General features: G+C 39.4%; 1 long non-coding RNA gene across 1 annotated transcript; it reads left to right on the plus strand.

Annotated features, from left to right (window-relative positions):
- The first annotated feature begins 4311 nt into the window (after positions 1–4311).
- LOC125363629 lies at positions 4312–15446 on the plus strand. Its single transcript, XR_007213255.1, has 3 exons — positions 4312–4322; positions 7653–7656; positions 15358–15446. It is a non-coding gene; the product is annotated as an uncharacterized LOC125363629 (long non-coding RNA).
- Positions 15447–21436: the final 5990 nt, after the last annotated feature.

Below are 21436 nucleotides of genomic sequence, written 5' to 3' on the forward strand. Positions count from 1 at the left end.
ATTTTGGGTAATAGTTCATATATTTGTATACAACCCATATGTTTACTTGTATATTTGTAAATTAGTTTTAGCTTCTACATGAGGGAAAATACCATGCATCCTTCATCTCTCTGGGGATGACTAAACTTGCTTAACATAATTTTTTCAGGTCCCATCCATTTTGTTGCAAATTATGTAATGTTTTTCCTAGTAGATAAGTAATACCACATTTTCTTGACTCATTAATCCATTGAGGGGCATCTGGACTGTTCCCATATCTTGGCTGTGGTGAATAGTGCAGCAATGAACATGGTTGTGCAAGTGACTTTACAGTGTCCTAATTTGTAATATTTGGGATAAATGTCTAAGAGGTATGGCTGGATCATAGAGTAGTTCTGTATTTAGTTTTTTTTTTTTTTTTTTTTTTTTTTTTAGGAATCTCCAAACTACTTTCCAGAGGAGTTGCTGTAGTTTACATTCTCACTAACAGTGTATTAGAGTTCCTACCCCTCAACATCTGTGGGGGCATCTGTTATCTTGATGATGGCAGTTCTAAGTGAGATAAGATAGAACTCAGTGTTGTTGTTTTTTATAATCTGTTTTCTTTATTGTCTAAGTGTGGTACAGAGGAGTTACAGATTCATATGTAAGGCAGTGAGTACATTTCTTGTTCAACTTGTTACCGCCTTCCTCATTTTTCCCCCACTTCCTGCCTCCCCCTCTCCCTCTTCCCCCAAGAGTTATGCAGTTGGTTTACACCAAATGGTTTTGTAATTATTGCTTTTGGAATGGTTTGTCTTTTTGTCCTTTGTCTCTCAATTTTGATATTCCCTTTCCCTTCCCCAGTTCTTTAATTTGCATTTCTTTTATGGCCAGAGATGTTGAGCATTTCTTTATGGATTCATCAGTCAACTTTACTTCTTCTTCTGAGACTCCTTCCTCTATTGAGCTCATTCGCCCATTTATTAATTGGGTTGTTGAATTTTTGATGATTTAATTTCTTGAGCTCTTTATATTCTGGGTATTAGGCAATTCTCTGATGTAGAGCTGGCAAAGATCTTTTTCCATTCTGTAGGCTATCTTTTTAGCTTGTTAACTATGGACATAATTTCTGCCATGCTGAAATTTCTTAGTTTGATGTGATCCCACTTGCCAGTTTTCGCTGAGGTTTGCTGAACTCCTGGAACTTTACTCAGAAAGGTTCTGCCTATACCAAGAAGTTCAAATGTTTCTCCTATTCTTTCATAAGGGACTGGCCCTCACATGATTGTGGAGACTAAGAAGTGTGTGTGTGTGTGTGTGTATGTAGCATTATACTCACCTTTTTATGTGTACAATTCAAAGCCAGGGATTATGGTGCCTGCCTTTAATCCTAGCTGCTTGGGAGGCATAGGTAGCAGGATTATGAGTTTGAAGCAAGCCCAGGAAAATTTAGTAGAGAAATCCTGTTTTAAAATAAATAAAGCTTGTTGAAATTGGTTTGTGAAGAGGAGGACAAGGGTGGAGAGGGAATGATGTAGACAGGAAGTCTAACCAACATACATTTTATGCATATAATATAAAAACAAAAAGGGCTGGGGGCATAGCTCAAGTGGGGAGTGCTTTCCAGCATAGAGAAGACACTGTAAAAAGTGTACAATTCTGAGCTTTAAGAATATTTTCATAGCTGCATAACCATTTCTTATGGCAAGATTATTTGTCAACTCATCAAAGAAATTCCATACCTTCAGTATTCATTTATCCCTCTACCTGCATCTCCTAGCAACCACTAATATGCTTTGTGTCTTGTACTGGATATTTTACTTTATGATTCCTTTGAATGTGGTCTTTATGTTTCTTTCACTTGGCACAAATGTTTTTAGAATTCATTCAAGTATAATTTCTTTTTATGGATGACTGATATTCCATTTAAAATACATACTACATTGTGTTTATTCATTTATCGGTTGACAGATTTATTCGGCTATTTTCACTTTGAGGTTATTATTAGTAATACTGCTTTTAACATCTTCACATAAATATTGTGTGGACACATGTTTTCATTTCTCTTGTGTGTATACTTAGGAATGGAACTGCACCATTTTCCAAAGAGATTTGCAACTGTGCATTCCTACCAGTAGTGTAGGAAGGTTTTAGTTTGCACACGTTACCCAACAATTTTAAGAATCTGACTTCTAATTTTAGTTATCCTAGTAGGTATGAAGTACTTTTCAATTTTGGTTTTGGTTTTCTTTCTGCTTTTTCTTGTGCCAGTCCTGGGCTTGACCTCAGGGCCTGGGCACTGTCTCTGAGATTCTTTTTCTCAAGGCTAATGCTCTACCTCGAACCACAATGCCACTTCCAGCTATTTCTTAGTAATTTGTTAAAGAAAAGAGTCTCATGGGCTTTTTTGTCCAGGCTGGCTTTGAACCATGATACTTACCTCAGGCTCCTGAGTGGTTAGGATGACAGGTGTGAGCCCACCACAGTTCAGCTTTTGGTTTTGATGTTGAATCTTGAAGGCCAATGATGCCGAGCCTCTTTCCATGTGTTTATTGACATTGATATATTTTCCTTGCTGATGGTCCTATTTAGCTCTTTCACTCATTCTAAAATGAAGTTATTATTCCCTTGCATTATTTTTCTTGCTACATTCTGGATACAAGTTCCTTTTGTCTGGGGCAGAGGGGTGTTTAACTCAGGACCTGCACTCTTGCTTAACTTTCTTACTCATGACTTGTGCTCTACCACTGGAGCCACACCTCCAGTCCAGCATTATGCTGGGTGAGAGGGCATGGAGTCACAGATTTTTTTGCTCTGGCTGGCATAGCACCATGATCCTCCAGCTCTCAGCCTCCTGAGTAACTAAGATTATGTGTGAGCCATTGGTGTACAGCTAGTGATGAAAAAAATGTTTTAACTTTGATGATGTCCAGTTTAACTTTTCTTGTTACTCGTGCCTTTGGTGTCATAGTGAAGAACCTTTTACTTAATCAAAAGTTAAGAAGATTTAGACTGGTGCTTTCTTCTAAAGAATTTCATAGTTTCAGTGTTGACATTTAGGCCTTTGTTCCACTTGGAACTGATTTTTATATATACCAGGAGTTAGTGGTCTTAATTCATTATTTTTGCAAGTGGATAGCCAGTTGTTCTGCTATTGTTTATGGGAAAGAGTATTATTTTTCTTTTTCTTATTTGTCAGTTCTGGGGCTTGAACTTGGGGCCTGGGTGCTGTCCCTGGGCTTTTTTCCCCTCAAGGCTAGCAGTGTTCTACCATTTTGAGCCACACCACCACTTCCAGTTTTCTGGTGGTTAATTGGAGATAAAAGTCTCATGAATTTTCCTGCCCAGTTTGGCTTTGAAGCATGATCCACAGCTCAGCCTCTTGAGTAGCTAGTATGACAGACATGAGCCACCAGCACCCGGCTGTACTTTTTCTATCCTTGTGTTATGCTTAGTTTTGATATCTGGATAGCACCTGCCTTATTGAGTTAGGAAGTAGCTTCTGCTTTTCTATATTTTGGAAGAGCTAGTATTAATGTTTCTTTAATGCTTGTTAGTATTTGGTGGTGAAGATGTATGGGGCTTATGCTTTTCTTTGTAGGTAGTTTTTTTTTAAAATTTATTTATTTTCAAAGTGATGTATAGAGAGGTTACAGTTTCATATGTAAGGCAGTCATTTCTTATCAAACTTGTTACCTCCTCCCTCATTTTTCTCAATCCTACCCCCTCTCCCAATTCCCCCCCCCATGAGTTGTACATTTGGATTATTGTATATAGTTTTGTCAGTACTGTTGCATTGGTTCACATTTTACCGTTTGTCTCTCCATTTTGATGTTCCCCTTCCCTATCCTAGTTCCAATAAATATATATACAATACCAAGGGTGCTGAAATCAATAACAGTGACATCAGGGGTAAAATCCTTGGGTAAAAAGGCATAATTTCTGATGGTACATTGAAAATAATGACAATGGTAAACCACTTATTTCTATAACTTGGATAATTAGTACACGTCTAGGATAGTCCTAGCAAAAGATCACAATAACTCACTAGCTATGTACATATGAACACATAAGATGATGCTAAGTGAAATGAACTCCAAGTTTTTTGTTTTTGTTTATTTTTTTAAATTAGTAACAATCTTCTTACTTACAGGGTATCTTTAGCTTCTTTATTTCTTCCTGAGTTAGTTCTGGTAATTTTTGTCATTCTAGGAACTTTTTCATTTAATCTATATTATTTAATTGTCAGCACACAATTGTTTATGGGGTTTAAAAGATTCTAGGAATAGCCACTAAGACATAAGCCACTAAGCCCATGCCCCCACTCCACTTTTTTTTTGTTAACTTATTAAAGTATCTCAGTAGATTGAAGTCAAGTAACATTGTAATGCAATTCTCTTTTGTTGACAAGTACATCTATTTTAAAATCAGGAAATGTTCAATTTTGTTCTCCTTTTTTCAAGATTGTTTGGCTATTTTGAGTTTCTTGAATTTCCATCCCAATTTTAGGAACAGTTTTTAAATCCTACAAAGGAGCCAGCTGGGATTTTGATAAGAATTGCATTTAATCTGTAAATAAATTTGGAGAGTGTTGCTATATCTATATGAGCAAAATCAAATCTTCTTATCCATGAACTTGGAATGTCTTTCCACTTATTTCATTTCCTTCCACAATATTTTATAGTTTAAAAAATATAGGTTTTACAAAACTTCTGTGAAGTTTATTGATAACTATTCTATTTTTGGATACTATCATAAATGAAACTTCATGGCTAATTTATTTTTGGAATACATGATGTGATTGCTTACAAATATAGTTGATTTTGAATATTGATCTTATACTGGAAGTTTATTGAACTCATTATCACCAATAGTTCTTTAGTGAATTCTTTTTTGCTGTTGTTGTTGGTTGTGGGGCTCGAACTCTGGGCCTGGGAGCTATCCCTGAGCTCTTCAGCTCAAGACTAGTGCTCTACCACTTTTGCCACAGTGCCACTTCAGATTTTCTTGTGATTAATTGGAGAGAAGAGTCTCATGGACTTTCCTGCTAAGGCTGGCTTTGAACTGTGATTCTCAGATCTCGGCCTCCTGAGTAGCCAGAATTACAGGTGTGTGCCATGAGTGCCTGCCTCTTTAATGAATTCTTTAGGGATTTCTCTATATAATAGGCCATCTGCAAATAGAGATAGCTTTTCTTTTCAATGTAGATGCTTTTTATTACTTTTATTTGCCCAGCTTCCCTGTATAAAACCCCTAAAATAAGGAGAATTGAAATGGCAAGACAAAGCATCAAAAGCAGTTCATATTTTAATTGTAAACAGGAAGTTAGCTTTTGGGTTTTTTTTTAATAGGTGCTATTTTTAAGATAAAAGGAAGGTTCTTTCTATTCCAAGTTTGTTGTGTGTCTAACTTAAGAGGTTTGGATTTATTCAAATATTTGTTTTACATTTTATTGAAATAATCTTATGGCTTTTGGCATTATTGTACGATATTCTGTATTACATTCACTTAAAATGAACCTGGCTTTCCTATAATGAATACAACTTATTTATGATGGTTTATAATTCCTTCTATGTGCTGCTGGATTGGTTTGCTAGTGTTTTATTAAAGGGTTTTGTGTTCATATTTATGAGACATTGGTCTGTACTTTTCTATTTTTTTTGTCAGTTTTGGGGCTTGAACTTGGTGCTTGGGTGCTGTCCTTGGGCTCTTTTGCTCAAGGCTAGTCCTCTATTCTTTTCAGCCACTCTCCTTCCAGTTTTCTGGTGGTTAATTGGAGATAAGAGTCTCATGGAGACTTTCCTGCCCAGGCTGGCTTTGAATCAGAATCCTCAGATCTCAGCCTCTTAAATAGCTAGTGTGACAGGCATGAGCCACTCGTACCCTATAGTACTTTTCTATTCTTGTGTTATGCTTAGTTTTGATATCTGGATAGCACCTGCCTTATTGAATGAGTTAGGAAGTAGCTTCTGCTTTCCTACATTTGGGAAGAGCTTAAGAAGAGCTAGTACTAATACTTCTTTAATGCTAGGTAGTACTTGGAGGTGAAGATGTGTCCAAACCTTGTTTCTGAGGGGGAGATAGTGTTTTTCTATGTGGTACTGGGAACCAAACCCATAGCCTTAGTCTTGGTAGGCAAGTACTCTACCACTTAAACTATGCCCACAGCCCTGATTCTATTTTTAAATAGAATCATCTCATTTGTGTATTTTCTTATGTTACCTTTATGTAGTTGTACAAAGGGGTTTCAATTCTACATGTCAGTTTATCTGTTCAGTGTCACCTCTTTCACCATTTTTAAACTGGAATGACTTTGATTTTCTTGATTTCAATCTGGGAATACTGACAGAAAACATGTCATATGTAAACTTCCCTGTTCACATGACAGTGTGGCCATTCAGGACAAACCAAAGTGAACAATCATAGCTGATGTCATGTGGCCTTGCGGCTTCTTAGTGGCATCCTTGATGAATAGCTGACTTAGCACCCTGTGTCAGCACCCCACATCTATTTGGAGAACTCATGTGTCTCACAGAACATCCCATTAGCTTGACCAACAGGAATTTGCCAACATTTTCACCTATATATTTCCTAGAATGATGCAATACAAGCCTGGTGAAATACCAAATTCATTAAAGGCTTTAGTCCAACCAGAAGTTACAATGGAGTTGACTTTGGTTAGTCTCTTGTACAATGTTCAAATAGCTTAGTTTTTTTTTTTCTTTTTTTGTGCCAGTTGAACTCAGGGCATGGGCACTGTTCCTAAGCTTTTTTGCTCAAGGCTAGTGCTCTACCATTTGAGCCACAGCTCCACTTTTCACTTTTTGGTGGTTAATTGGAGATAAGTTTCATGGATTTTCCTGCCCAGGCTGGTTTCAGGCCATGATTCTCAGACCTCAGCCTCCTGAGTAGCAAGGATTACAAGCATGAACCAACAGTGCTCAGCTTCATCTTAAACATTTAAGATTCATTATTCCAGTGTGGTTTTCTCTTCCCATGTTAGATCCATTCAGTCAGATCCACAGTGTGGGGCTCAACCAAATATTCGCTTAAGTGATTCCTAGACTGTCTTTCAAAGAAGCTTTCAGCAATTATTTATTTGTCCTTCACTGCATCATTTGTACCCTCAAAATCATTCTTGTCAGCCGTGAGAGTTTCTAAGAGTCATCCAAACTCTGCACAATTGATCTGTAAATGTCATTGCAATGATGCTTCTTCATTGATTAGTTGCATTCCATGAGACTTAAGAAATTTAGGTTTATTTGCATTTCTGTAACAATGAACCCCAGGTTTTAAGCATCTAAGTTCGTCCTATACTTCTTAAATTGCTCAGAGTTCTTACCACAGGTTCACTTGCTAGGGTTTGGGAGGAGCTGTCTTACCTTCTGCAAAATGATGTCTAGGAGCTGTGGAGCATGAGCTCGATTACCATGAGCACAGGCTTCCACATGAGTGTGGTCGGAGCTCAGGACAGGCAGTGTTCACCCCATAATTTGTTGTCCCACTTGTCCTCAGAGGCTTAAGTCTAGATCTTAGTTAGGATCATTATCTATGTTTGCCTACTGGTGAAAAATCAGTGTAGAAACTGTGTAAAGAGCAGTGATCTGGGGCTGGGGGTGGAGTTCAAGTAGCAAAGAGCAGGGGGCCCTAGGCTCAATCTCCAGGACTGAAAAATAAAACTGGAGAAGTAGAACTGTGGCTCAAGTGGTTAGAGTGCTAGCCTTGACCACAAAACCTCAGGTTCAGCAAGCAGGACCTGAGTTCATACCCCAAGACTGGCACAAAAAACAAACCTACAAACAAACAGACCAAACCCCCAAATCAAGCTAAAGCACATCCTAACAAAACTCCAGTAGTTTGAATAACCTTTTCTGAGGAAGCAGAAGGCTGGGACTAGCCCATAACCATAAACTAGCTTCCCTGGAAGAAGGCACGCATTCAGATTGAGAACATTTAGAACCAAGTAGCAAAGGTAAAAGAATACATGGGTGAACGATTTCATGGTTGACTTTGATGATAAAAGTGACTCATTGCATTGCCTCTCACAACACAATCTCTTTTTCAACACTAGAGCAAAAAATAGCTATTTTTAATCACATTGAATTTGATAACTAGTGATAGGACATTTGAGACTGGGACAAGGGACTGGCAGTTCATGGGGAAAAGGTCAGAAGGTATTTCAGAGCCTCTGTTCGCTGCCTCTGAGTTTATAACTCTGAAGGGAGAATAAAGAAGAAGATGGCCAATCATCTTCTGCCATGGAAAAGCCATTTAGGGAATGTTCTCTGACACAGTCATAAGAGCCTAGAGTTTCTTCCAGTTACCATGTGGTGGCAGTGACTGGATACATTGTGTTGAGTGTATGGGGTTGCACTTCCGTGGCTGTAAACCACAGTGCTACAGTACCTCCGGGGAACCATTCTGTAGTCTCCTCAGAAGTTACTGTGACATTCATTAGACTATTTAAAAAACCCCACAGTGGTAGCCATTACATCCTGCGTTTGCCATTCTGTGACCAAGAGAGCAGACATGGGCTTGGTGGTGACTGCTTGTCAGTGTCCCCTTTGTGCCCAGTTGGCTTTTGCCCTCCTATTCTAACCTGCCAAAGCGGCCATGGGGGTCCACTCCATGGGCAGATCCTGCTATGGTCACTTCCTCCCCCACAAATAGTTAACGGGGTTCTCAATGGCCTATGGGCTCTCTTCCCAGTGCTCTTCTCCATCTTTGGGGCCCATCTGCCTATCGCTCTGGACAGGATGTCAATGTTCAGTTCAGAATACTGCTCATCTGCCCCGCGCTGTGGGCGCCTGGGCTCTTGTTCAGGTTTCCAAAGTGTTCTTTTCATTGTGGCACTTTCTTTGACTTTGCTGGTTTGGAGTATCTGATATTTTTGGTCTTTGGCACACTTTTTCCTGAGTTTCCAATAAGTGACCATTTGCATTGTGTCTAGGCTTCCTGTGGCTTTTTCTTTTCTCTCCTTCGAAAATCTTGTAACTTTCATATATATATATATATATATTCCCTAACTAGCATCCACATAGTGTCGCATTTTCCTTTTGCAGCACTGATGACCTCTATGCAGCGGACATGCTCGCTAGCCCACTCTCCGGGGGCAGTTGGGTAGGGGCAGGAATGTGGTAGAGGGCAAAGAGTATTCATCCTATATGCATTCTAGACTTTAATCTTCACAAATGCGTAGGTATGATTACAATAACTAAAGCATTTGTGTGTACTCTTTCATTTAAGGTTCATAACTCTCAGGTATATTGTGTTAATGATATATATATAGATAGATAGATAGATATAGATAGATAGATAGATAGATAGATAGATATGTATTATATATATTGCATTACTAATGCATGCTGGGGATGGAGTCCAGGGCCATGGCAGCACAAAGTACGCTTGCTGTCATGGAGTTCTATCCCTAGTCCTCCCTTCATTTGAAGGGTTCAAGTGCCCAAGATAATGGGACTCCTTGGTAGCAGCTGTGGGCTTCACACTCATTCCAAGCTTTGGCAACTATGCTCTGGAGCCATGGCTGGGCTTAAACCAGATTAGAATGGCTGTGACAGCCAGTCTCCTGTTACAGCACATCTGCCTCCTGCACCATCGTGTGCCATTGAACTCCAGAGCATGTAATTTCATAATCTGGTGATTAGTAGCCCACAGTGAAAAGGAAAAGGATGGATTTTATTTATTTTCTATTTAAGTAGGGTACTACCTTCTGTGTGTGTGTGTGTGTGTGTGTGTGTGTGTGTGTGTGTGTGTGTGTCCTAGAGCTTGAACTCAGGGCATGAGTACTTTCTCTGAGCTTTTTTGCTCAAGGCCAGCACTCTACCACTTGAACCATACCTCCACTTCCAGATTTTTGGTGTTTCATTGGAGATAAGAGTCTCGTGGACTTTCCTGCCTAGGCTGGCTTTGAGTCATGATCCTCAAATCTCAGTTTCCTGGGTAACTAGTTTTATAAGCGTGAGCTACTTACTGGTAACGGGTCTCCTCATTTAAAAATGTGTTTGAGTAGTGCTAAGATTTGAATTTAGGGCCTTGCACTTAGTAGGCTGGTGCTGTAACGATTGAGTTGCACCTGGTTTTTGAGTCCTACCTGTTTTTTTCTCATAATTTGTGAGATAGGATCTTGCTTCCTGTTCATATGCACCTGCATCCTAATCCACCTACTGGTTAGGCTTGTCCTTGCTGGGATCCCAGGTGTAGGCTACTGTGCCCAGCTTCCCTCCACCGAGACCGAGTCTTCTGCACTGTTCTGCCAGGCTGACCTGGAACTGCCACAATTCTCCCGATCTCAGCCTCCCACCTCACTGGAGATGACAAGAGCATGCTACTGTGCCCTGTGTGGATTGAGAAGGGGTCTTACGAATTTTTTTAACCACAATCTTTCCATTCTCAGACTCCCAAGTAGCTAGGAAGTGAGTGTGAGCCACCCACATAAGGCTGAAACTTTCATTACTAGCCATGACTTTTCAGTTGATTTAACTGTTAAGTTAAAGATAACTGTAAATGTAACACTATGGATAACTTTTGTCTTAAGTATCTTCAAATAATGATAATACCAGCGTCTCCTTTTTAGTGTTCTGGAATTTGGGCTCTTACCTTTTCTAGTTGTCCTGGCTAACATCTATAGGATAATGTTAAATAATAATGGCCGATACCCAGCATAGTTATAGTGCCACTCAGGATTGCTGAGATAGTTCATCTTGACTGAATTAAGCAACAAGCAGGAGATTAGTGAAGCACGTCTAGGGGTGTGTCAGGGAGAGTATTTCCAGAGATAGATCATAAAGGTTCTGACCTAATGAATGTTGTAACTCACAGATTCACATTTGAATAGACTACTGTAGTAAGGTAGAACAGTGGAGCTTGCTTGGAGGAAGTTGGTCATGAGGGAGGGCATGTCCTTAAAGTTGTATTTTATTCTGGCTCCTTCCTGTTAATGTTTCACTCTGCTTCCTGTTTGCCATGAGGAAAAGAAGCTCCTTGATCGCACATTTCCTCTACTACATTGTTCTGCCCAAGCCCATGGGACCAAACAACTACAGACTGAACCCTCTGAAAACATGAGCCCAAATAAGGTTGTTCTGTCCAGTATTTTGATCATAGCTATGCAAATGGAACAGTGTTCTCTATTTAATTCTTTTTCTGGAATAAAATAAATACCTTATGTCGAGAAACATCCATCATTCCTGCTTTACTGTTTGTTTATATCAAGAGCAGTTAATTGATTTTTGTCAAATGCTCTTTCAGCATCTTTGAGAAGATTGCATAATTTTCTCTTTAGAGCTATTAATATGATAAGTTATAGTAGTTTGGTTAGCAATGAGTCATCTGGGAATGATAGGAACAAACCCAACTTGGTCATAATGAATTAATGTCAAATAGGCTGTGAATTTGAAATGAATGACTATGTGAGATTGATCTAGACTTGGTTTTATACAAGCTGTGATAGGTTTTGTTTTTATTATTATCATGGTAGCTTCTTAAAAATAATTTGAATACTATCTTCAGTTTTCCATAGAAGTATGTTCTTTATGGGTTTGGTAGAATTCCTCATGCCAACATTTTTTTTTTGGGGGGGGTCTAATATTTTGTGAACTTTCTCTCTTTTTCCTATAGCCCAGGACCATTTTGATTTTCTCTTTCTTCTAGTTGAGTTTTATTAAGTTGTAGTTTGCTAGGAAATTTTCATTCATGTTAATATATAACATTTCTCTTCTTAGACTTGGTCATTGTTTTCCTCTTATGCTTCTTCATTCTCTATGTGTTCAGAGGGATTAGTGGTTTACTTATGGAGATTACTTTTTACTTTCTTCCTCTCTCTCTCTCTCTCTCTCTGTCTCTCTGTCTCTCTGTCTCTCTCTTAGTGTCGGTCCTATGACTTAAAGTAAAGGCCTGGGCCTTGTCCCTGGGCCTTTTCTTTTTTGTTTACTGTTTTACCACTTTAGCCACACCCCCACTTTTGACTTCTTGGTAGATAATTGGAGATAAGAGTCTCACAGACTTCCCAGACCAGGCTGGCTTCTAACTGTGATCCTCAGCTCAGCCTCATGAGTTAGTATTACAGATGTGAACCACTGGTGGAGTACAAATCATGCCTTACCAAGGTCTGAGGGGATGAGGAAAGTTTCTTTCTTTCTTTTTTTTTTTTTTCTTTGTGTGGGTTCCGGGGCTTCAACTCAGGATCTGGTTATTGTTCCTGAGCTATATTGCTCAAGGCTGACATTCTACCAAGTAAGCCACAGCTTCAATTCCTGCTATTTCTTTCTAACATCAGTTTCTTCTTTTTATTTATTTATTGATTGATTGCCTTAATGAAGACTGAACTCAGGGCATTGTGTATTCGAGACAAAAGCTATACCATTGAACTATACTCTGGCCCTATTTCTGCTTTTGTTTAAATTTATTCTTCTGTATTATGTCAGTTTATTTTTCTCATTTCTTAACTTTATGAGTCAGACACCTAATTCATTTTTTCATATTTATTTAACCATGTAATACTGTGGGTTTGACATCAGGACCGTAAGCCACCTAGTCTGGTGTCATACTGCAGAGCCACATCTTCAGCCTTGTTTTTCACTGGTTATGTTTAGGATAAGGTTTCACTTCGTGCACACACCTGCCTAAGCCTCAGTTTGCCTACTTTTAGACTTCCCAGGGTTAATGGAATTGCAGGCATACGCCACCACCATCAGTTCAGTTTTCCTTCAGTGGAGAAGGAATCTCACAGGCTTTTCTTCCCAGCCTGGCCTCACATCACAGTTCTCTGTAGAGAACAAGAAATAGTGATTATACCCAGCAAGCAGTTGAGAAGGATCTCAGAGCTGTCTACCTGGACTGGCCTAGGATCCTGACCCTCCCGTTCGCAGCTTCCTGACTGGGATGATGGCACCTGGCTTCTTATTTAATTTTCTTTCTTAAAATGTACTTATTTTCATCTAACACTGACTTTATCTGTTTCCCGTAGCTGTGACATATCTTTGTTTCTGTTTTTCCCTGAGGAAGTCTGCAATTTCTGTTTACATTTTCCTTTTAGATGTTAAGGTAAACTGAACAATTTGCTTTCAGATTGTTTCCAATTTGTGATGTTATTGCCTTTGAATAGGAAATGTTATCTGTACTATTTTTAGCAGCTGGAATTTGTTGAATTTACTTTGTGGACTTAATCTATGGTCGTGTGTATATATGAAAAGCTCCTAGGCATTTGAAAAGAAGGCATGGTTCTTTCTAGTTTTTAGGATTCACAATTTGCCACTAATCTGTATATCAGCTCAGAGGTACTTCGTTAATTATTTAAGTATGCTATATCTTATTTATTCTTTACTCTGCTTAATGTTTTTTGGCCTAAATTCTAGCTTACCTTGTATTTAAGATGATGACCTTTGTGTTTTCTGTTTGCATCTGTCTACAGTACCTTAGCACAAACTTCCATTTCCAACTTTGCTGCAAAAATTTGATTTTTTTCAGATGTATATTTAGAGGTAGGGTTGGCTTTGTGACCAATCTAAAAGAATTTTTATTTTAATAAGTAACTTAAGTCATCTATATTAATGATGTGACAGCTATGTTTGGCTTTAACTCTGTCATTATAATTTGTGCTGTGTTTTCCATATCTGCAGATAGACTTTTTTTTTACTGTAGAGTATTTTTTTCTTTGCAAAGCCACCACATGCTTCTTCTTATAATATCTTCAGTAGACGTAAGATTTCCATTTCTTTATTATTAGATGAGAGGCAGTTCTGTTGAAGCTGGTTTTCAGGATATTCTTTCTGGGAAGATCAATGAAAAAATCTAGGCTTTAAAATCCAAGGGCTTTCTTTGATCAGTTGCCTCGTAGGCAGATTGCTCTCTGCAAATATGGCTGCCTGGGTGATTCATTGTGCATCTCTTCTCCACTGGGTCTCTGACCCACTTAACCCAAGCCATCATTTGTCACCATCTCTCCCTCCATCTTTTCATTGCAAGTAAGAGACAGATTGAAGTTTGGGAGCATTTCACTCTTAGGATAGGTATCTTAGATCTGACATCCCTGAACATTCTTACAGGTCTATATTTCTTCTCTTTTACTTTCTACCCTATGTTGACTGCTTTGGGAGCATCTTGTTAGCATATTTTGAAGTCTTTAAGTTATATTTTTGTCTCAGTATAGTTAAAATTAAATTTGTAGTGATTTTCCCCCCTTCATTCTCTTTATTGCTCCTGTATAGCATCCAGGAGAAAGGAAAAGGAAATAGTTACAATTTACGTAACTTTATATGAGACGCTCTCAAGGCTGGCCTTCTTACAGTAAAAACCAGATGTCATTCCCAGCTTAAATTCTTTTTGAGGCTTTCCACCTCCTATAGAATAGACTCCAAGTTCACTTTCAGTGTGATGGGGTCTTATGCCAGTCTGGTCTCTCTGCTCATCTCTGCTACCTCACCTTAAATCTCTCCTGGAGCTTCGGCCTCACGGCCCACTGTAGGGCTCGGAGGATGTGATACTTCCTTGACTCCTTACGGCTCTCTATCCATGAAACACTTCATCCTCACTCTTACCCCAGCATTCTTTACATTATGAGCTCAAATAATGCATGTTCAGAGATTTCATCACTCTCCAAGCTCTCTGCTTACTCCTTTTGCAGTACCAATACATGTATTTCTCTCCTTTCCTCCTTTTCTATCCTTAGATCTCCCTTCCTCCTCTCTTCCCCACCTTTCCTCCTCTTATCCCCAACCTTTAGGAAAATAGAGTAGGAACTGTGATGATCATCACATTCATGTTTTTCATGAGTAACACAATGCCTGTCAATAATATGTACCCAATGAGAATGTGTTTACATTAGGACATACCAATGAATCAATACATACTGTCTTGATGTATGGGTGTCAGAGTGTCACCAGGCAAACATCTTTTACTTTTTGTGTTCTAAGGTACTGAGGTTTGAGCCCAGAGCCTCTCACTTGCTAGGCAGGTGCTCTACCACTTGAGCCACACCTCCAACAAGGCAAATACCTTCTTAAACCCTGAGAAAAGCAATCATTTTTTGCTAATCAGCATATGTTTCAGACAAGACACCTACCTAGACAAAGACATCTAGGATCCCAGCTTCTGCCATGAAACCTGATGCAAGATGGAGCCAGACAAAATTGGATTCAGCCATAAAGGATACCATATTGACCTACTATTCACCCCATAATCATTTTTGTCCTCTGTTAAAACTGGATCACATAATATCAAAGAGGCACCAAATGAGATACAATGATATCACATAAACCATTCCATTTTATTTCTGAGGTTACTATTTTGGAAATAATCACGGGGTTGTTGCATTCTTAACCATGATTAATGATTCTTGTTTTCCGATCTGTAGGTGAGCAGCAAAGATGAAGGCACCTCAAGCTAAGGTAGCTGGTTGCCTGGATGGATGCTCTGGGATAGAAGATCGCAAAACGCCATCAATTTTACTTTAAATTACTAGGAACCACTTGGAATTTTGGAGCTTCAACACAATAAAAACCTATCTGCTGAAAGTAAAAAAAAAAAAAAAAAAGGCAGCCCCTGGCTCCAAGATGGTGCCAACCCTTTCTGGGGTTATGGGCAGCATGAACCATTCAACTTACTATCTAAAATCTTCTCTTTTCCCTCCTTACATTCAGAAGGACCCTCTTCTTTGTTACCATTGAGAAGCTGATTTGTGAGGCTCTTCTCCCTTCTTTGCCTCTTCTTGGCCAGGAATCAAACTTTTTTCACTGTGGTCTCTTAAAGGTCTCACTACTCTAAGAAAGAAAACGAAGACTCATTTAGGAGGTCAAATTTTTAACAGTCTGGCTGGCACCAGCAGCTCATGTCTGCAATCCTAGCTACTCAGGAATCTGAGCTCTGAGGATCACAGTTTAAAGCCAGCTCTGGCAGGAAAATCTGTGAGACTCTTTATCTCCAACTAACCAACAAAAATCCAGAAGTGGAGTTGTGGCTCAGTTTGTAGAGTGTCAGCCTTGAGAGGAAAAGCTTAGTGACAACATCCAGGTCCTGAGTTCAAACCCCAGTACACACACACACACACACACACACACACACACACACACACAATTTTAATAGGGACTGTTGTTTGTATGGAAAACAAACAGGTTGGAAGAAACTGGATGGAGACAGTGTTGGAAGGAATGATATTGATCAAGGTATATTGTATTCACAACTGCTTTGTTAAATGGCAGTACCTTTATACAACTACTTAAAGATAATAAAAAGAAAAAAAGTGACAAGAAGAAATGGGTTATGGGTTCAAAGAGTTTTGTTTGTGGAGTACACCAAGTTTAAAGATAGGATTTTTTTTCATTTTCACTTTATTTTTTTTAAATTACTTATTTATTGTCAAAGTGATATACAGAGGGGTTACAGTTTCATATGTAAGGCAGTGGGTACATTTCTTTGTTACCTCCTCCCTCATTTCCCCCCTTCCCCCTCCTTCTTTCCTTCTCCTCCCATGAATTGTTCAGTTGGTTTATACCAAATGGTTTTGTAAGTATTGCTTTTGGAGTCATTTGTCTTCTTATCCTTTATCTCTTGATTTTGATATTCTCTTTCCCTTCCCTAGTTCTAATACCAGTATATACAGTATCCAGGGTACTCAGATGAGATACAGTGATAGCGCGGGGACAACCACAGGAAGGGGATACAAGAGAATCATCAACAACAACATAAAAGCTACCGTTTGACATGGCATGTTGAAAGTAATTACAACAGCGATATAACACTCGTTTCCATAACATGGAGTTCATTTCATTAGCACCATCTTATGTGTTCATAAGAGCATATCTATATTTTTTGTATTCCATCCATTTATTTTTAAAATCGGTTCAAACTGTTTTCAAGATGGGAGCTATTGACTCTTTTTTTATTGTCCAATGGATATACAGAGGTTAGAGTTTCATATGTTAGGCATTGGATACATTTCTTGTACTGTTTGTTACCTCCTCCCTCATTCCCCCTTCCCACTCCCCCTTTCCCTCTCCCCCCATGAGTTGTTCAGTTGGTTTATACCAAATGGTTTTGTAAGTATTGCTTTTGTAGTCATTTGTCTTTTTATCCTGTGTCTCTCGATTTTGATATTCCCTTTCACTTTCCTAGTTCTAATACCAGTATAGACAGTGTCCAATGTACTCAGATAAGATACAGTGATAGCACGGGGAGAACCACAGGAAGGGGATACAAGAGGATCATCAACAATAGAAGCTACGGTTTCACATGACATGTTGAAAGTAATTACAACAATGATATATATCACTTGTTTCCATAACATGGAGGTCATTTCACTTAGCATCATCTTATGTATTCATAAGGGCACTACTGGGCTCTTGTGATCCTCTGCTGTGACTAGCCTAAACCTGTGCTAATTATTCCCTATGAGGGAGACCAGAGAGTCCATGTTTCTTTGTGTCTGGCTCACTTCACTTAGTGTAATTTTTTCCAAGTCCTTCCATTTCCTTACAAATGGGGCAATGTCATTCTTTCTGATAGAGGCATAACATTCCATTGTGTATATGAACCACATTTTCCTGATCCATTTGTCTATGGAGGGGCATCTGGGTTGGAGCATAGCTATTTTTAAAATGAAGGAATATCAGGTAGAGAAATGTTTTTATCACACCACCTAGGGAGCTTGTTAAAGGTATGGAATCCTTGGATCTTTGACTTGTGAGTATGGAGTCGCATTACAGAATTGCTTTCATTTTGTTTTATCTCTTAATAAGGACCCCAGGTAGTTATTTTATTAGAAAATGTTGGAAAATACTGTCTTATAAGAGGTAATGGTATGATTGGGGGAAAATTGGGACTCCAGGCTTAAGTTATAGAAAGACTGACTGTGAGAAAATTGTCTTCAATGAGAAGGGTCCAGAGTGGATGGAGTGGCCTGAGGGGCACCAACCCCTCCTTTTCGTAATATTGTAGGGATTACTGAGATTCATGCTTAAGGAACTAAAATCCTGGGTTTCAGGTACTACAGGACCAAATGCTTGGGGCTATCTGTTACTGTGACATGGTAGGGATAGGCAGCATATAACAGTAATAAACATAAACCAGACCAGAACAAAATGCACTCCCATCCCCCATTAAAAAAAACAACAACAAAGGAACTTCAAGGGACAGAGGAAGCCTAATTAAACCTTCCAAGATCTTGAAGACTAAAGGCCAGACATTTTTAATGTACATGTACTTATTGCCACAGGACGAACCACAAGATTGATGGGTGTAAGCTGTCTCAGTTATTAACTAGATTAATTTAAATCACAAGGGCCTCAGCAATTAACATGCAGAACCAGCTTGCATTTGCAAGTAAAAAAACAAGATGAGGAAATGAGCTTTTGAAGCCGAGATCTGACCTGCTGAGAGGTAGACTGGCCAGAGAGCATTCATCTGCCATCAGTAATTCCCCGGGCAGCTCAGAGCAAGAAGGAGAGAGGCCTCGGGCTGCTCTGACCTCCAGGGAGTCAGAAGCCAAAGATCTGGTTTGTTTCTGGATCTGGGTAGAGGTTGCTATAGGAACTGAGGCTGGTTTTTGGAAATACACTCCAGACTGGCCTGAAGAAGTCTCAGAAAGGAGTGACCATTATTACCCTTTCTCCATATTTATTAAGTCACATATGTATTAGTTATGTCTCTCAAAAATCCTGGAAGATAGTTTCAATCACTCCCATTTTGCAACAAATAAACAGCCTCTCGAATGTGTAACTTATCCCAAGAAATACCTATTTTCCTTTTATTAATGCTTAGTATCTCTAAAGGTTTAAGTGGAAGATTTTGAATTTGAACCTATTCCTTCTTCAAAAATGCACCTTTTTTCCTCCCTTAAGCAAGGGCCAACTTTAATAATAACCACAGTGCTCTCACAGACCTGTAAGAGAAATTCCAATAATCTAAAAGAGCACTTGGCAAAGGGCATGACAGGCAGCCCACCAAAACATTAATCCAAGTGAACTTAAAGGGCACGAGTGAGTTGTAATGCTTTATGTCATCACACTAAAAGGAACACGTGTGGGGGATCAGCAGTGGCTGCTCCTTGGGGACAAGCAAGCCTGTGCCACTCTGTCAAGGGCAGCTCAGCAATGCCTGCAAGCTTACGTGTTCACTCTATCGGACCCAGAGATTCTTCTCCAGGATTTTCTCTCTCTTTCTCTGTCTCTCACACAATCAGGCACTCTACCACGTAAGCCAAACTTCCTCTTCCAGCTTCCTGTAGTAGAGCCTCTGAGGCTCGGCAAGGAGAAATGGCAAAGAGCCACCTGAGGTTCTTCATGACCCCCATTGTTTGGAACAGCAGCTTCAGTGGAGGAAGAAACTTCCTCTGAAGAAGAGCCAGATTTGTGTGTGTGTGTGTGTGTGTGTGTGTGTGTGTGTGTGTGTGTGTGTGTGTGTGTGTGCCAGTACTGGCACTTGAACTTAGGACCTCATGCTCTCACTTGGCTTTTTCACTCAAAGCTGGTGCTGTTATCACTTGAGCCACAGCTCCACTTCTGATTTTGGCTGGCTAATTGGAGATAAATGTCTCTCAGATTTGTCTCTTTGGGCTGTTTTCGAACTGTGACCTTCAGATCTTCACCTCCTGTGTAGCTGAGCCACTAGCACTTTGCTTTGAGGAAATATTTTAGAGTTGCTGTGCAGAGGTCCCCTTCACTGCCCACTGGCTACTGGGTTGGCAGACTGGTTTCTCAGGCTCCCAGTGGACTTTCCTCTTCCACCTAAGTAAGCTGGAGGCTTTCATCAAAAGATACTAGATTCTCCCATCACTGTTACCAGATGTCCAAAGTAATGACAGCTGTTTTTGAAAGATATTCCAAATGGGTGTTTGCCCTTTGAATATTTACCGAAGTGTTCATGTAGCTTTTCTAAGACCAGAAGACTGGGTGGGAATCAAAGGGAGGCAACCTGTGGCTGAGGAAGCTGTGTAGGTAGTGCAGTGGTTTGAGGCCTCGGAACAACAGAATCTCCTGTTTTCTCCCATGGGAGGTTTCACTTGGTTGTTCACTGAACTCAGCTAAGAGGAGTGCGATTTCAGAATTGGCTCATGCTAGTGCTTGAAAAGAAGTTGCTGAAATGTTCAGACATTTTGTGAATCAGTCATTGAATATACTGGGCACTGATATTTAATTATATAAATGTATAAATTATTTGAAAAACAAAGTGACATTCAAAACTCATTATTTACTAGTTAGTTAAATGATATTTATATTATAGGACCCCAGAAGTATAGAAAAGGGTACATTATATTTTTAGCTCTCTCTGTGTGTATGCACACACACACACACACACACACACACGAAATAGTATGTAATGGTAAGCAACCATTCTTTTGTCCCTCAGTTTCTGTGCCCGGTGATGTCATTGTTAATGGCCATAGTAGGAGCATTTACATCATGGAAATGGGAAAGTACTACAAAGAAAGTGTAGGCATGGATGTAGCTCCAGGGAAATAGAAACCATTAAAATATGTCAACTGGAGCGAATTTAATATAGGGCATTGATTATAAAGTTATTAGGTTAGTTGGAAGAGAAAAGAAAAAAAAGGGGGGAGCTTAGTAGCCACAGAAAACAATTAGCATCTCCTTCCTTAGACAAGAACACATTAGAAATGGCTTCACTCAGCACGTAGGATCCCTACACATCTGAGTTTATTACAGCTTCTGCTCTGAGAACCACTTTGTTGCTGCCTGTGCAAACCAGGCCCCTTATACTGACAGCCTTCAGTCACTCACTACTGTGTTCCAGAGCCAGAAGAACTGAGACACTGAGGTTTCTGATGCATATGCAGTGGTTGCTGGAGCCAGACCTCTGGGAAATGTCCACTTAGATGCTAGCACTTCTGTCCTCACTGGCAGCCCCATGGCTGCCTCATGTCTTTACTGTCAGGACCAGAAGGATTGGGGGAGGAGGGAGAAGACTTCTCTCTTCCTTCCGCCTTAACAATCTCTAGCCAGCGCCTACATTGCAAGCTATTAACAGAAGCTAACAGACCAAGGAAGATGTGAAATGTGCTTTGTAGTATCAAAGTTTGAGACAAAGTAGCACTCAGAATGTCTAGAAGGAGGCCATGCCAGAAGCTACAGAAACAACTTAAATATGCCATTTAAATCTTCTATTGATTGATTGATTATTATTAGTGTTTGTTCTGCTTAGTTTATCAATTATTGAGATAGTTGGTCTTTATGCTCCTGTTGATATTTTCCTTAAATATTTTGAGACTATATTACTAGATGCATATAAATGTAATATTTTTAGAGCTTCCTGGTAAATTGAGCCTTTAAAAATTATAGCGTATATCTTTTATCTGAAGGTAAGCATTTTTGCATTGAAGTCCATTAGTGGAATAATAAAGTTTGTCTTTGTTTTGGTTCCCTGAAAGGAGAGCAGAGACAGAAATTCTGATACACAGGATATATAAAAGATATGCTCTTGAAAGGAAGCAAGTGAGAGAAACAGCAGA

The sequence above is a fragment of the Perognathus longimembris genome, chromosome 14 (assembly GCF_023159225.1).
Source record: "Perognathus longimembris pacificus isolate PPM17 chromosome 14, ASM2315922v1, whole genome shotgun sequence".
NCBI classification, from domain to species: domain Eukaryota; kingdom Metazoa; phylum Chordata; class Mammalia; order Rodentia; family Heteromyidae; genus Perognathus; species Perognathus longimembris.